This window comes from Atractosteus spatula, chromosome 2 (assembly GCF_055471065.1).
Source record: "Atractosteus spatula isolate fAtrSpa1 chromosome 2, fAtrSpa1.hap1, whole genome shotgun sequence".
NCBI lineage: Eukaryota > Metazoa > Chordata > Actinopteri > Semionotiformes > Lepisosteidae > Atractosteus > Atractosteus spatula.
Window position 1 is genome coordinate 52,746,104 of NC_142707.1, and position 18,479 is coordinate 52,764,582.

Sequence of the window (18,479 nt, forward strand, 5' to 3'; positions counted from 1 at the left end):
TATACCCTTCTGCTTTGAATTGATCTTAAAGCAGACCTGAGTTTTTATCGTTCTATCACGTCACATTCAATATGCAACTGGGATAGTGCACGTCAAGCCATATATGGGTGGCTAATGGTTCCTAAATTAAACATCTTTAAAACTAATTTAAAACAAAATATTGTACTATTGATTATAGTATATTTCATACTTTGTTTCTTTGGGTTCGTTAAGTCTGGAATTCCTCAAGGCTTGATACCTGGGTCCCCTGTTGTTGATCATTTACATGTTCCCACTTGGTCAGATACTAAAATCACATGGTCTAAATGATCATTTTGATGCCAATGACACTCAAACCTATGTCCATAATAAACCTGACACTGAAGTAGCTATTTTTTTTCATTATATAATTCCATCTCTGATAAAAGAAAACTGGATGATCCAAAATTTCTTTCACTTTAACTGCGTCGAGACTTAATGCTACTTGGCACCTCAAATCATATACATAAGAAAAGCTGGTGAACACATTTGTCTTTTCTTCAATTGATTACTGCAATGCCTACTTGCTGGGGTATCTAAATCCATACTGAACAAACTCCAGTGTGTTCGAATTTCGACAGCCAGAATCCTGACAAGGCTGTGTGCAAGCAATGACATTATGCTTTTTTGGAGTCCTTGCAATGGATTCCTATCAGGTTTCGAGGTGATTCCAAAATCCTCATGCTCCCCTATAACATTCTACAAGGCTTAGCACCTCTGTACCTATCTGACTCATTATCTGTCTGCTTTCCAACTAATACCTTTTGTTAGTCTGAGTCTGGTCTTTTATGTGTACCCCAAGTTTGTTTATATTTTATGGGTGATAGGGCCTTCTCTTACTATGCCCCAAAGCTCTGGAAATCTATCCCCAATGATAACAAATATTCACCAACCCTGGGAGCATTTAAATCTAGATTCATAACCTTTCTTTCCAAAACAGCTTTTATTTAAACAGTGTCTGTGTCTGTTCCATTTTCTAATGACCATGTGTCTTCTGCTGTACCTCATTTCTCGTGTTTCTAATAATTTATGACATTATAAAAAACATAGTCATTTGTTATTCTTGGGACTGTTTTTTACACCTACTTTAAAGAACTTTGAGATGCTACTTTTAGAGGCACTATATAAAATAAAGTAGTTCAAGTAGGTAGCTGCATCAGCATGCATAGGCTGCAAAGGAACAAATAAACGTTTATTCCATGCTGAAAAGAAAAGAAAATGTTTCTTGATGGTCGACGTTATTTAAAACATGAAGGCTGCAGGCTAAAAATATTACCTTTAATTTCTTGTTTTTTTTTAGTTTGCCAGGATGCAGCGTGTATAGACAGAGACACTATCCCTTCCTTCCATTATGTCACGATCGTCATCCCTCCTCTTTAGGGAGCACAAACCCTTTCATATTTTTAGTTTATTACGTGCACCTGCTCCCTGTTTTGCCTATTATTATTTCAGCCCGGCGCTCCCACTTTTCCTCACTCAGCATTGGGAGATGGACGCCCGGAAGCCCGCCTACCAGTGACTTGATCACAGCGTCCTGACCACTGAGTCCGGGGCTCGGAGCTCCTGGCCTCGTTACCCTGTTTTTAACTCCTTTTTCCTGTTCCGGATCCCATTCCGGATTTTAACTTTGTCTGTCTTGGATGGTTCTCCCTGTACCTAGACCCTGGACTGCGCACCAGATTTCCCCCTTGGACTGTTTGGACTTGTTTGCCTGGGTCACGCCCCCTGAGCACTGGATCACCATCCTCATGCTCCCCCGTCTGTCATCCTGTCCTGATCTTCATCATTTTTTCCCTGTTGTTCTTCTCCACTTATACCTTCTGCATAGGGTCCTAAACTACGCTTCACGGGAGCCTGGACTGGCTTCCGTTACACAATATCCCCATGTTTGGTGAAATTAAACAGAACAATAACATTTGATTTTTAACATACGGGATTGTTTAATACAAATCTAAGACAAAATGTTTGTTATGTAAATACAATTAAGGTACGCATATGGCTTTATTGATTTTTCAATTATTAGCCACAGAAAAATAATAAAACTGAGCTGCTCTGGAACTGAATAGTGCTAAACCAATTCAAAATTCTGATTTCATGGAAACTGAGTTAATCATACTGTTATAACATCTTCTTCCTTTTTTCTTCACCTTATTCAAAACACAGCTATTTATCCTGTTATATAAAGGATTACAACAAAGTGTCGAGTAACATTTTTTTTCTGCAGGTTTCCACATTTTGGAATGGGAATCATTTTAATTGATTTTTTATTTTTGTACTTTCTTGGCTTTTAAGTGTTTATACTTTAGCTCTTTATATTTGTGCACAAACAAGAGACTTCAAAGTCCTGAAGAGCTTGACTCCAGCAGATATTACATGTACTATTCTGTAAAAAATATAAATAAGTCAAAATTTGCAGATAGGTGTTAAATTAGGGGGATTAGCAAACCAAATGGTGAGATACTGCAAATTAGAAGACTAAAGTTTTGCAACAAAAACATAAATAAGAAATATAAATTGGAAACATTAAAAAATAAATGGTTACTTATGAAAAACAATCTAGGTTTTTATTATAACACAGCATTTACAATTTCTAGAGAAAGTGTGGAAGCAATGAAAAAGGCAAATTTGGGGATATATATTTAAAAGCATAGAATTTAAAATTTAAAATTATGTAAATGTCAGTAAGACCTGATTTAGAATATTTTGTACAATTGTGGTCACCAAAATTGTTATAGCTTATAAGTAAGAAAGGGTGACACAGTGGTTAGCAGTTCTGTCTCACAGCACTGAGGCCCTGGGTTCAATTCTGGACCTGGGATGTTATCTGTGTGGAGTTCATATGTTTTCCTTATGTTTGTGTGGGTTTTCTCTGGGTGCTCTGGCATCCTCCCACAGTCCAAAGATAATACATGTAGATAAATTGGCCCTGGTGTGAGAGTATGCATGTTTATGTCTGTGTCTGCCCTACTATAAAGCAGTTAGATGATGGATGAATGTTATAAATAAGATATTCGTGCTCTATAATCCATGGAAGTGCATTTAAAACTGAGAACAGGAGGCACTTCTTTACGTAAATGATAGTGGGAGTATGGAACAAGCTATCCAGCCATGTGGCATAAGCTGTGAGCTTCCTTCATAAACAACTGGGTGAGATGTTTGGACCACGACGCAGGCTAGATCAAGGGTGGAATGAAAGAGACCAGGACCTCTGATTCATGTTATTCAGCAAAGAATCTCTTAGTAAATATAATTTATGTCGTGTAATGATCTTAGTGTTGTAATTACATAACTGTCCAAAACAAGTGTATGTAAGTGACTACATAAAACAGATAATTTATTTATCTATTACTATATAGAAGAACCTAAAATGTAAGTACCACTTCGAATTTATGAGTATCAGCTCTTTATGCAATGAAACCACACAAAAAACTTAATACTTCTAACTAATTTCATTCATTTCACATTGGCATGTTGTTTATACACACATACAGTTGCAGTCCTAGATTTATGAACGTTGCACCTGCTTAGATGTAACTGTGGACTTGTGGGAGTAGCTGTGGATTAATGTGGATTCAGTGAAATAATCCGCTGAAAGATCAAAGGATGACATCACAGAAAATGTCTTAAGTGTCGAGCGATGTTGTAACACCTGGAGCAATAAGTTTCAACAAGAGTTCACAAACTCTGTGTGCCTGGGCCCTAGTACAACATTCACACTAAATGTGCTGTGGCAATGAACTACGGTACAGCTCCTGAGCAAAATCTCCACTAGTACTTAGTTTTTTCAAAGGCACTTAATTTAACCAGTTCAATGATAGTTGATCAAATTGTACAAAAACAATGTCAGACACAATATGAGACTCATGACCAAAAAGTTTTTGTTTGTAATGGGCATTTTTTATGGATTAGAAAATGAGACAGACCACAATCTTTAATGACTCCATCAAAAATGATCTTTATAAACATCCAATTTTGAGCTTAAAATGTAATTGCAGTAGAGATGTCGGACAGCTTTAAGTTAGGGTATCTGAGAGGGATGAGGAGCCTGATAGTCTGTGCTTTTGGAGGGGATAACTGAGTTCTTGATGTTCATTGCAGCAATTTGCATTGTTTTGCTTTGTTTTTTTATTTTGTTTCATTTTCATATTATGTGTCTTCATAGTAATTGCGCTGATATAATTATGTATACATCCTTTTAAGTTCTGTGAATGCTGGAAATGTAATTGTATTCAATGGATGCTCTTCAGTTTGCTTTCATGTCACATTAAAGCAAAGTTCCATATCTTCATTTTCTCTCTTCTTTATTCCTTAGGCAACATCCAACTTCAAGGCATTGTGGTTCATGTTCATTGGGGCTTCTGGAGAGCGGTACTTAATTATAAGTTGTCATTATTTTAGTGGAAGAAGAAGCTTATACTAATACACCCCAGCTTTCCTTCAAAGAGAAAAATGCAGCAGTTTCTATAACTGAAACAGAGGCATTCCTTACTGAGAGAATCCATAAACACAGGCCATACCACACTGTTCCCCTGTGGGGCTTTAAAGTATAATTATTCTCTAAGTTAAGCCACCTGTTTGTTTCCTCCATTGTGGCTATTCAATGACATTGTGACTGAATCTCAAACCCTTTAAAAGGGACTGGTTTGTTTATTCAGCTTCCTCTCATCAGAACAGCTCTTCAGGAAGTTTTTGTTGTAATCAGGATTGTTTCATTTGGATCAGCTATTGAGTGGCACACCACCTACAGTTGCTTTACCTTCATGACTCTTATCACTTTGCAGCTGAAATCACACTAGGCTCATAACTGATTGTAGCCATGATTTCAGGAAAAATACTTTTTATTCCCCCAGAGATTGGGAATGAGGAAACACAGAAATATTTGACTAGATTTTTACTTTCTTTGAAGTTTGAATTTAGTTTGCTGTTTGGTTTGAAAAGATGTAAATCCCAAAACAATAAGTAGTTTACATGTTTTTTTAATTAGATCTCATCATCGTTACACAGTTATTTCTAAGCATTCAGTGTTGATTTTCTTTTTTGATTTTCCTTATTTTTCGGACCTGTCATTTGTCATCCTGAAAATTAGTTTAACTCAATGAAGACAAACAAAAAATGCAATACACTGTAGAAGAAAAAAATAATGGCTGAAGTTATAACAGACCACAGTTAGCTTTGATGGATGCATCACTTGCTTAGCATGTCTTTTTTAAATATAGGTAATTGAAGTGTCTATATTTGCTTTTTTCTAGCATGTTCACAGTATACATTAATGGAAAACAGGACTGCCATTGGTCTTGTGTTGCACTGTGGCTAACAGCTGTTTCTAGTTCCTTGTAATTCGTTCAATGTTTGTGTCAGGTCCTGCAAGTTCACCTTCCACAAAATATTTGTTACATTCTTGTTTTCAGAGTAAATACAGTTCTGTCTAATGAGAACAATTTGTGTTTGGGAAGGCAGATGGATTCTTTTGTTGATGTTGAAATCTGTATGGTTGTTTTCATATATGTCTGGAGAACTTGTGTCTTTGGCATTCACTTTTAATTGTTTTCAATTAGAAAATGGTAAACAGGTGGAATGGAAGCCATATATAAACAACACAGCCTCCAATTCATATCATCATGAGTTATGGGAAAGAAAATGACTTCAGACTTTGGAGAGTTTTTATTCTTTAAAAGTCCTTTTTTTTTACGGCAGCTTCTATGGAAAATACAGCTCGATTATTTTATCCTATTATTTTTGAGTAATATTAATAAATCGCCTTACAAAACTTAGCTGACAGAATTCCTATGGGGAAAATGTATTTAAAATGTTATGATTAGAGTCTGAATGCTCATTAAGAGTTAAGATCAGATAATCTGAGATTTCCACTCTGCAAGCCAAAATCTGACAACAATGAAAAACCAGCTCCATTGTGGCCATTACCTACAAACATGCTCTTGAAAATGAATCATACCCTGAGCACGTTTTTACGTAGGCTTCCATTATCCAGCACTTCAGCATATTGTAGCTGCTTGTTGATATTTTATGATAAAGGATGAAAACAGTTAGAGTGGGAAATTGTGTCAGTATGTAAACTGAAAAGGAAGAAGCAGAGATTAATTCTACGATGAAAAATCCAAAGAAAGAAGACAGAAGTCAACCTTTTGGCAGTGGAGCCTCTTCAGGTGTGTGGAACAAATAAGAGAAAAAGCAGGAATATAAATCAATGAGGTAGGTAAGGAGAACAAAGTAAACACAGTGTAAGAATGTTTAGGGTAAGGTGAAATGGAGAAGAAAGAGATGGATAGTAGTAGCTGATAACAGCTAGAAACATAGCTGGGCAACAATTAAGGTTGCATATATATAATCCTGTTCACCAGTGCTAATGGAAGGTGCACTTTTTTTCACACCACAAGACCCAGCTATTGGCAGCAACGGTGTGACAACTGAATTAATTAAAGAGACATTTGTTATATCTGTTACCTTGCTGTATACTATTTAAAGATCAATTGCAAATGAGAGATGGGCAGGATCTAAAGATGCAGATATAACCAGAATTATTGCAAGCATTTAACATGCTCTGTGATATGAACAAACTTAAATATTGTCAAAACACTTTATTTTATCATGTACAGTACATAGGGTACTTAGACTGAGCTCCATAGACCAGACCTTGTGGCTTAGATTGTTTGTTGTGTCATTAGCCCACTGTAACTGGAGACTGGATACAGTACGACATGCTTAGCTGAGCACCCCTGGAGATGGGTGGGTTTTGTTGATGCTATGGCATGGTTGGCTTTCCGTGGAAGAGCAACCCGTGTGACTTCCTGGGTGGCTCTGAGATGGCAATGCTATCAGCGAGACGGTCAGCTGTACAGCTGGCGCTGTGAGGTTTGTCTGCACATTTCGGAGGATGTGTGTGGTCTTCATCGCCTCCTACACTGGTATGAGGGTTGCCACGGTGAGCCAGGGATATACAAGCAAAACTAAAAAAGAACATTTTCAAATTTTAAGAAAATAAATATTCCTGATTATATTGCAACTCTTCGTAAGCATGGACTTGGTATGATCAGTGTTAATTTAGATCATGTGCCGCAAGCAAATTGGTATCCAAATTTAACATTGATCTGCAACCCGCCGCTTGAAACAAATTGACCTAGCTCACTTGTTTAGGTGGATAGATTCATTTCTTGGGATAAGGACCTTACCACTTTCGACTGCAGTACATCAAAATGTATTAATCAATTCTGTCTCTGTCAATGTTTCTCATAAACATTCTACTGCCGGAAGACCTGAAACACTCTGTGTTCCTAATTTCTAGTCTAATGTGTCATCTTTCAAACTAGAACAATTCTGTAAAAAGTAAAACACTTAAAATGCTCCATCTGTAAAATGTTTGTGACACATCACAGTTTAGTGTAAATCTGACCACACTCCGGTAGTACAGAAGTGTGATTGTACACAGTACATTGAAAAACTACTCTGAGTTTGACATTGGAACTCAACAAAGTCCAGACTCAGAGTCAGAATAGGCGTCAGTTCTGGTTCACTTGACTGTGAATAAATGACTGTGTGCGTGTGTCATATGATTGGCGCTGTTTATTTTTCACTATGTTTAATGTGTGAAATTCCTTAAAAAAACAAAACTGCACACAAATATTATCACTATGTGAATTTTCATGCACACAGTGAAAGGTGTTTTAGTTTTGATGGCTGTAAGTGGCATTTTATTTTGAAAGGAACTTTACTCATTGTGTTGAAATGTAAGTTCTTTTAACCCTTGCAGAAAAATAGTATTATTAAATGTATTCCTTTTCCACAAGTAAAATACACTGCTGCCCCACCAAAACTTTAGAGAATGATATGGTTCCTAAGAGTGATCAGGCTTTCCTCTCAATGTGCTAAAAAAGGAACACTTTTAATTAACCTCACAACAGAAATGGCTGTTGGTGCACATGCATCTGGTGTATCAATAAAGGCAACAGCATATCAGGCTTATGTTAATTCAGATAGCCTCAAGAAGATATAGGGCAGTATAAGGAAAGTTACTGAAACACTGCATATATATACTATAAGTATCCATATGTGTCAACTACTGTTGGATGATTGATCACATATCTCTGCATACATCTATGAATATCTAGTAGAATCCATCATGTGACATGTTGCTGTCATACTGCTGGATGTGGAGCAAATTGCTACTACTGGTATTTTCTAATTATTTGGTAGAGCAGTATATAAATTAAAGGAGAAAATTGCAGGACTTTCCAAATCAGACTGCCTCCCTACTTCTGCTGTCAAAAAAAGAACGTGCAGCTTGAAAAATTCACAAGACTTATCTAAAATGAGTGTTAACGATGACACAGTGCTGCTTTTCTTAATATAAAAGCTTACTGAGAAGTATATTCTTCAAACAATTCTATGAGCTTTAAAAAATCCTTGTAAACACTGCCCTCTTGTTTAAATGTCTAATGTGCATTAGCAGAATTGTAGCTTATATACAAAGGAGTTCCCAAAGTCTTTGCCACATTTTTCTTTCTGTGCACAGCTGCTGTGGAGGACTGGTGTGTGTAGAATGCCAAAACATTATCTTTGATGCACTACACCTGCTGTCTGGGATTCTGTTCAGATGCTTTCTAACATTAAACTGAAGTCAGCAAGCTAATGTCCCTGGGAAGGACAATGTCAAAGTGCACTGTCCTTACAAACCTACATTATGAATGGTAGTTACATGTAGTTGCGTGTTGTTTTAAAAACCAATGTTACCTGTTTCTAAGAAACTTGATAGGAAACACATTAAATTAAAGGTGCCATAAATATAATATATTCTTCAGAACAACTGAAATGGGCTAACATTTTTACATTTAGAGAGATACAGCACTGGCTAATTACTTCATATGAGATAAAATGCTTGAAGTGGGTAGGTGATGTATGATATGCAGTATTTGATCTATTTTAATATGTTGTGTACTTTAAAAATGTACTATATTCATCAGATGCATGTTTTTTTTAATACAATATGATTGACTAAATGCTTTTTGTATTTTTCTGCTGCCTAGTAAAAACAAGATTATAGACTGAGGATAGTTTTCTCTTGGTGTATCCATCATGTAAGTCAGAGGACTCCAAATATGGTCCTCAAGAGGTGAAGTTCTTAATGATCTAAATCAGCTCCTTACGGTCTTCATTTGAGCAGCATCTTTCCCCAGCTCTTTAGGGGCTACTGCCTCAAAGAGACCTGATGTAGTTGGATGTAGGTGCTGTAGCACAGAATGAGGGAGTGGGGAACTTGGCTTTCATTCCATCTTGGAGGTTAATGACATTTTCGAACCAGTTAAGTGGAAAAGAATTCCAGTTAACCTTGTTTTCCAGGTCTAAACCAGGTGCTAATTAAAATTTGTATCTAAAATATGCAGGTACCCAGAACCCCAGGGCCAACGGTTACCTATGTTACAGTGTGTCAAATAGATGGAAAGAGCTGCCCTTGCTGACAAACATTGGAATCCAAGTGCTTTATTGCTCAGAGCTCGGAGAGCTGCTGGAGATAGCTGAGATAGCTGAGTAGGATCAGAGCTATGAAGGCAGGTGGAGATTGCCTAACAGGATACGCTATAAACTGAAGGTGAGCACAGACATCAGGGCAGAGCAGTGTTTGGCAGCTGCACTGTCTAGAAAAACTGGTTGGGAGGAAGATCTGTACAATGCCTTTGGTCCAGTGATGAGCTGGACAAATAGGGTGCCGGTTGTCCTTCTGGTAGGCAGGTTCACTGTGCTGTGAGCACTTCCCTTGTCAGAAGGAAGCTCAATGACAGAGCACCGGACCAGAGGCAGATAAGGGTTTAAATATCCTGGACTAACGAAATTATTACCTGTTAAACAGGGGCAGAAAGTTGAGATAATAGGCTTGAGAGAGTCCTCATTGCCCTGGGAGATTTTCAATTCCTCATGCAAATGTTTCCATGGAGAATGAAGGCTGTGGGCTCTGGTTCACCCTGGTGTAACAACCTAAGCCTAAATAGTTTTATCACTGAATTGGTACTCAGAAAAAAAATATTTTTAAAATAAATCTGTCTAAATAAAACACTAAATAAAAGACTAGTATTGCTGTTTTGCAGTTCTGGGGCTTAATTCTGTACCTACTGTAAGGTGCTATTTGTGTGGAGTTTGTATGCTTTCCCCAAGTTCACATGGGTTTTTTATCCCAATGTCAAATTACATCTACTATACATAAGACACATTAACTTCTGTTGTAGTTTTTTTTGTAATTGACAAGAACAAAAATGGCGAAAAACATGTTTGATCCTCTCAGATGTGAGAAAGAAAATGAAAATAAACATTTTGGCCAATACAAATAAAGGAAGGCAGAGGATTATGAGGCAACAGTAGTTAAACCTCCTTTTTGTACTATAAATAACACTTTAAATTACAGTTTCAATCTGTTAATTTGGAGAAGAGTATTGCCACTTTAAATTGATACATTGGCAGGAAAAACAGCTGTGTATTTTTAGTTGGCTATTATTTTTTTTTTGTTTTTATTCTGTTAAACTAACAATTAATTTGGTCCATTGTCTAGTTTTCACCAAGTAATTGTATAGGACGACAATGCATTGGAACTAATTTGTAGATACTGTATATAACATTTCTCATAGATTTCCACACTCTGGTTGCAATATTTATTTAAAACCACAAAAGTGGTATGGTTTTAGATGTGATTGAGCAAAAATTCAGATACATCATCCCGTGGATTATGTACTAAACAATAGCCCATTCTTGAACAAACTTTGAAATATAGACAGCAGCTTAATACTTCCTCAGCAAAAAAAAAGGAGTTCTCAAAAAGTGCAGAAGATGAGAAGATGACAATAAATACTGTGGGCTCTGATGCATAGTTCAACACTAGGGAACAATGTGTTTTGGTCAGTTGCTATTATTGTTATGAACAGGTTTCAGTGTGTTTATCTTTTGTTTACATTTCTGCAGGTCTGCACAGCTGAGGGTTCTACAAAAGCAGCTATGTGACATCACACAGGTATTTCAACGCAGATCTGCGCATGTACTTTGAAGACTGGCAGCAGCTGTGACCCATTAGACTGCTAGCTTTTCTATTCTATTAAGTGATTTATTCTACAAGTATTATTTTTCTTATACACTTACATCATATAACCTTTTCAGTTGTTCCTGTGAATAATAAAATAATTAATAATGTTTTCACTGAATGTTGTAGTTTGCTTCTCAGCTACACACTTGGGTTTGGAAAAAGCTGTATTTATAATGTATTAGCCAGTCTTGACACCCAGATTCCATGAAATTACAGGATTTTGAACCTTCTAATATGGCAAGTACCAAATTGCTCTGCTTAATTAACCCAGGTGCTGTAAATCACTTTAATAATTAAGAATTAGCTAGGGTGCAGAGCATGGTGACACAGTGGTTAGCATTGCTGACTCACAGCTCTGAAGAGTGGGGTTCAATTCTGAACCTACAGTGCTATCCGCTTGGAGTTGGTATGTCCTACGCATGTATGCATGGGTTTCTTTGGGTGCTCCAGTTTCCTCCTACGGTCTGAAGACATACTGGTAGGTCAACTGTTTTCTGGAAAAACTGGCTCTGGTGGGCGTTTGCACCTGTGTATTAACATCAGCTTTGCTAGATTTTAGTATTTTATACCTATGGTTCTTAACACTGATGCTGAAGGACCCCTATGACTTGTAGTTTTCTACTGTGCACTTAATGAATATTGATAATTCAAGTTCTGGGTTTCACATCTTCCCTCCTTGTGTGGAATATGTGTAATTGGACATCTGCAAAACACTTATTGAAAACTTTAATACAGAAAAAATACAGGAAACACATAAACACAGCAGGGCTTTCCAGTTCTGGTTCCTGGAACGCCAATGTGTCTGCAGGTATTATACAGTAGGTGTCTGCAATTCAGCAAGGGTAGAAAGTGAGGTCCCAGAGCTAGATCAATATAGTGCTGTACAGTCAAGTGGTCATCAATCACTGCAAGTTCATCACTACAGAAGACTTGGCTTTACTGTTTACAGGCCCATCTGAGATGTGGCACCTATGACACAAATGTATTGTTCTCTGAATAAGCAAGGCATGTTAGTTTCTTTCTTAATTGTTATTTTCACCAGCTATGACATTCACCTGGTGAAATCAACTCTCTTATTCATGAGGTGATTTTCAGCTGAGCCTTGGAAAAGAAAATTGAATGGATGGTTTGGTTTAGCCACATACTGACAAACTACCTCCAGAGTGACAGGAGACTTGTGTAAAAGATGCCCAGCTATTAATACTTTATAATACGTCTAATGAAATATTGCATATTCTGTGCTGTAAAATAACAAGAAAGTACTGACAAGACATGGAGTCACAGCTGGATGTGATTATGGGATTGATGAGCTACTAGCAACCCAATGAGCAAAATGGGCTAAAAGGCCCCTTCCCGCTTGTAACCTTTCTGATGTTCGGTGTTTTAATTTGCACAGTAGATGTTAAAATTGTTCCAAAAGAGCAAGCTGCTTCAATAATAAACTATTTTAAATACACTGTGATTTTAGGGTCTCTGCCAATCTCAAGACCTCCTTCAAAGAACCTGATATGAGATATCAGTGAGCTGATCCAACTAAATAATGTAACGATACATGTGTTCTCCATGGGTGAATATCTAAACACCAAAAAGGAGGCTGGGTGCATCTGGTGTGAACAAGCAGCAAAATTAGGTGGTGTAATTATTTGTTCACTGTTGCATTCAAATGATTTTAAACATTTCTGTTCACTCTAGTGAGATAAACAGCTGACGTATCAGCAGATCTCAAAGTCTGCAAGCAATTAAAAAAGCTATTTTTTAATTTTGCAATTATACTGATTTTATTTTTATAAGACGTAAGATTACCATTATCTAAAATAACGCTGAGATGGCCTTAATGCTGTAATATATTTCTTGTCATTTTCAAGCACTGCACATTGTTTCCTTGCAAGCAGCCAAAATAAGAAACATTTGTAGTCAGCAGTGAAGGAGCATGCTGTATTTGGAATATACTGGGGATTTCAGCCAATAAACCAATGCAAAATTAATTTAATGGATACGTTTCTAGACCAACACACTTTCTAAATGCTTTATGGAAATAAAAACAGTACCAATACCCCCTGAGTAAGGTTAAATTTTAATATGGCAACATTAATCTATAGATGCCTACACATGCTGTATCTAAGCAACATTATTCTAAGTAATGTAATTTCCAAAAGAATTTTTGTACTCAATAATTCTTCAAAGCTTTCAAATTAAGTTTTTGGGCTTTTTTACTTTTTCCCTCCAAAAGCACATATACAGTACAGTGAAGCCAGACCTATTTTTTCAGCAAATTAAAATATGGAAAATGACATGTTGTGTAACAAAGGCAAAATAAAATCAAACCTTTAAGAGGCTTAAAAAGAAATACTTCACAAAAACATAAAACAAAACAAAAATTGTATTGCTGTCAACATTTCTATGCTTACAATTACTTTAAGGGTGCAAATAGAATTATTTACAAGTTTGTATATGAAAGTAAAGTGTAAATTTTACAGTTTACAGTTACTGTATACTGTATATAAAACCATATCAGAGTCTGAGATTTAAATCAGTACTAAGAGCTAATGATTCTGTACATATTAAACATTAAAACAGTAAATATGTTCATATTTAGCATAACCAAACCTAGCAGAAGCAAAGTAAAATTAGATGTCTGATTAAATGGGTTGGTGATTTATAAGAAAAAGGTAATTAACATTGTATTTCCTTAGCCAGCAAATAAACCCTTTTCTATTTTTTATGCAGTTTTGCAAAAAAAATCAAAATGAAAATCATTCAATTTTTTATTGCCATCACCAAATATATTTTTTTATTGTATCCACTCGATTAGAAGCTGTTAATTGTGTGTTCTTCACATCTCGGTTCAGAGTTATGAACCCTGTCACCGCACACAGGGGAGAATGAGGAAATGTAGGCAGACGTCTTCAACACTTTCATTTTCCATTTGTCTTTTAGCAAGTCATGGCATAAATAGTGCTCACAGGGCTCAGAGACTACACCAAGATTGGGCCAGATGGGACAAAGGGCTGCCTAAACTCCTCTTGTGTGTTACCATTCTTCGGTTCTAATAGGCAAATGCTTGTGCAGAGAGAAAAACAAGAGAACCCTGCAAGACAGAATGTGCACCTTGGTGCAAAGCATGTGTTGTAGATGTGCAGCGTCTTTTGCTTCAAGCAGTGATTCCACATGCTGATAGCCTGTGACTTTCACTGTAGACCCCCTGGTGATCTGGTTCGTTGATGACGAGTTAATCAGCATAATAAATTTACTAGATCATGACCTATGTCACATCGGTTTTATAACATATTTGCACAGCTGATAAAAAAGTTGCTGATTAATTTTTGAACATGTTGCAGTTATAAATGCTAAGTTTCTGTTGATGCTCATTGCAGAATCACATCATGATAATCCTCAAAAAAACCATGTCACTTATCCATGTCACTTCCCCAAATTTCTACATTTCACCTGGCCACCTTTGTAGAAGGCCCCTCTGCTTTCTTAAAATATATTTGATCAATTTTGAAACAACAAAAGACAAAATGAGACAATTATTGTTGATCAAATTATTTTGATAATGTTTAATTGGAATGTTCCTCTTATCTAGGCAGCATAACACATTCATACTATACATCTCTACATACACTACCATATCACCTTCATACTAACAGAAACATAACGCATGGTATGAACTCTATAGAGACCAATTTGATGGTTTTTTATCATTTTTATGAATACCTTTGCACCTGTTAAGACTTTTGGAACAAATGCTGGCTATGTAAAACCAAATTAATGTTTTTTTTTTCATTTGGGTTCCAGTTTAGATTTTTCATTGTTGTCACTTATTTCTTTCTCTGTCCAGACATGAAGACATACACCATTGCTTGTCTCATTGTGTTCCTTGAAGCATCATTCTTGTGTCATTCTAGAGATGTTCTTTTACTCAGAGTCCAGGCTTCACATCTGTGCATGAACACAGGCAACATGTAGTGGTTGAAGACTTTCCTCTTGAAGACCAAAGCTTGTTTTTGCTTTCAGGATTGAATTTAATCTTTCCAAAAGCACTCCAATCCAATTTGACTCTGCTTTGAGTTTCACGCATCTGGTTCACATTTGGTGACACTGTTTGTTCCAAATATACATTACTGGTAACTTCTTCAAGCTTAGTTCCATCAACTCCAGTCTCCACAGATTAAGCATGTTTGTTAAACATAACTTTTGACTTGTTTTGTCTCATATACTATATTCATATATATATAAATCTACTGAACATACTGTATAATTTTTAATGTTAAAATTGAAGTACTGCAGAAGTATAGATATGTAAAAGATTAAAGTCTGTATTTTTTTTTTCAGTGCTGTAATAACTGTTTTGGTTTCAGTGATCACAGTACATAAGGGTGTAAACCGAATACAATGTTTTGCTTTTTGCTCCAGGCACATCACCTAATGACAACAAGGCCTGTTTATTCCATAGAATCTAAGACAGGTTGGAATCAGCGTAGTTCCTGGTTAGTTAACACACAGCAGGCCTACAGTAAACAGTAAAGCCTTTAGAATCTGAGCCCGTGGAGAAGCTCTTCTAGGTTTTCTGCACAATGAGTCACACGTTAGGCACATTTCACCAATATAAAACATGTCTTTCTTGTGATCCTGGTTGAAAATCCAATTATCTGACATGTCCCCACAACACTATTTTGAAACCTTTAAAAAAGAAACACAGGCAGGTGTTTTTTCACACACTCCTCTGAAATTAACATTAGGTTGTCCAAGATTAGTCCTGATCAAGTTGTGTGAAATATAAAAATAATACCGGCCTAGAAAAAATAAAATATGGGCATTAATCTCTCATATCTCTGGAGTAAAACCAAATTTTAATGATTATAAGCCTTAAAACATGAATTTAAGATGGAATAAGGGAATTGCTCAGCATGCCACAGACTCACAGGTCTAAAGCTACCACAATAATCTCATCTACAGTCATAAGAAAATTACTATAAAGACAGTTATTTACAATGTTAAAGAAAGAAGAAAAAGCCTTGTTCACTTTCAGTTGATGAAATCAACAGCAGATTACACCCATGGAGTTCATTAAGTAATGAAAAAGTATTGCCCAAACTTACTGACATAGCTGCAGTGAGTAAAAGGTTCAAAATTAATATTTTACATGTGGAAGTCAGTTGAAGTTATTAAATTTAGACTTTTTCAGACTCAGGATTTTTCATGGTACTCACACCCCATAAGAAGTGTGTAGTAGTAACATGACAGGTAGTATTAGAATAACTCATTTTATTCAAAGACATAGTAGAAGGATTTATTCAATAATATTTTTAAAGTAGTTTTCTTATCAGTTTTCTAGTCTGGAATTTAACAATGTTTACATTTGGTAAAGGGTATCTTCTTAACACTTTCTTTCAGAGTTCACAGCAGGGTCAGTTTAATCGTGTTTATCTAGATTCTCTGCCATTCCTGACGGCTAATCACTTCTTCATTACACATTTCTGATGTTACCTAGCAACAAAACCATTTCAAAAGTATTTTTCCAGCCCCTTCCTACAAACTAACGTATTCTTATTGTCATAGATTCCAAATGAAGTGTCATCTCTTTTCCTAATCATGTAGCACAGCTGCTCACACAGGCATGGAGACAAATCATTTGATACAGGCATTCAATCTTTCTACAGGAGCTATTATATATGTCTGATATATGAATTAAGGAATGAATAATTACCTGTCTGATGGGTATGTTTGTTCCTATAAAGTCTTTCACAGTGTATAAATGGAAAACATGCTTTCCACAGCAGATGTATAGTTTGTCAAGAACAATTACAATGAAAATACAAGTCTCTTAAAAGGCCAGGAAAAGAAAATGCACCTTATTTCAATTATTTCCTTTGGGTATTATTTCAATTTTATTCAAAAAGAGACAAGGTGAGCAAAAGCGCCAATGTACAGTAATTATTCATAGACTCGAAGTTAGCATTCAGAGAAATTTATGTTTTTCAAACAAGGTTTTCCAAACTAGGCATATCAGAAAGGACGCTCCTCTTAAGGGCGCTCTGGCTCTTCCTTGTTTCTGTTCATTTTTTGCACCTGCCTCCTGTTCCAGCCCCTCCCTATAAAAGCCAGACGCTCAGCTTTGAAAGATGGACGCCCGGAAGCCCGCCTACCAGCGAGTCCAGGAGTAGTCCGACGGCATAGACTTTATCACAGCATCCTGACCATCTGGGTCCGGGGCTTGAAGCGCCTGGCCCCGTTACCCTTTTTATTCCCCCGATCCTTTGCCAGATCCCGCTCCGGCTTTTAACTTTCATCTTGTCTGTCTTGTATGGATTACCCGGCTCTAGACTTTTGCTTACTCTGGATCTCCCTACGGACTCCCTCTGGATTGTCGCATGGACGATGTCCCCCCGAGCACCAGTGCCCCGTGACACGCCCCCCTGTTCGTCTACCAGCCCCCCTCCTAGTCTTCTCTCCCCCGTGTTTGTTAGACTCCCTTCCGGATTCTGCTGTCTGCATGGGGTCCTGAAAAATGCTTCGTGACAACGTCCACCTAAAACAATTTCTGAAATTAAGTTATTTTATATATTTATACCCAAAAGACATTTTAAGCCGATTTTAATATTCCTTTTGTCATTTTATTAAATTGTATTTTGATAAGTATTATTTATTTTTAAATGGGCTAATTGTTTACTTTTCAACTGTGAACCAATGGAAGGCTACCACAGGTGTGAGTGACAAGCCCAAAAGAATAAACTACAAGATCATGCAGTGCTTAGAATGGCCTGTGCCAAATACAGTTTCCACCTGGAACATCTGGAAGTGAGTCAATTATTGTACACTGTTCATTTATGGCTTGTTATTATTTGTGATCACCATTTTTAAGATTCTGATCAACGCAAATCAGAGATTAACAAGTTTGGTTTCTCACACATCCTAAACTGTATTAAAAACTAAGTTATTAAAATAGTAGAGACATTAATAGCCTAATAGTAGAGACTTTGAATAAGCCATTGACACTCGCAACTCACAATTATATTGCAACTCACGATTATTTCGGAGATGTCTATGATTTTTTTACTATACTGTATGCATTGTAGCCATGTTTGCTGGGCACAGTAAAACTAGTCTTCCTAGAGCTTCATGAATTTGGATTTGGGTCTGTTCTCTTATGAGAAATGTCTACACATGCTCCTGATGTGTGCCTGCATGCTGCATGCTTCCACACAAAGAAAAGAATGGCTGTGTGGGCACTTGTGTCAAGGTTTGTATGAATTGCTTGACGGGTCAGTGACACCTTAGTGTTGATTCAGTTTCATGCCCTGATCAAAGTCCCTTGAGCTCCAGGCAATTACAACACTATTCCGGGGTGATGTGAGGAGTTGCCAACAGGTTTGACTGGACC

General features: G+C 36.7%; 1 long non-coding RNA gene across 1 annotated transcript in view; it reads left to right on the forward strand.

Annotated features, from left to right (window-relative positions):
* The first annotated feature begins 6,086 nt into the window (after positions 1–6,086).
* Positions 6,087–18,479, forward strand: part of LOC148839858 (uncharacterized) — a 29,519-nt gene continuing 17,126 nt past the window's right edge. The window contains exons 1-2 of the long non-coding RNA XR_016094610.1: positions 6,087–6,228; positions 10,978–11,026. This is a non-coding gene — a long non-coding RNA (uncharacterized LOC148839858). The remainder of the gene's footprint in view (positions 6,229–10,977; positions 11,027–18,479) is intronic.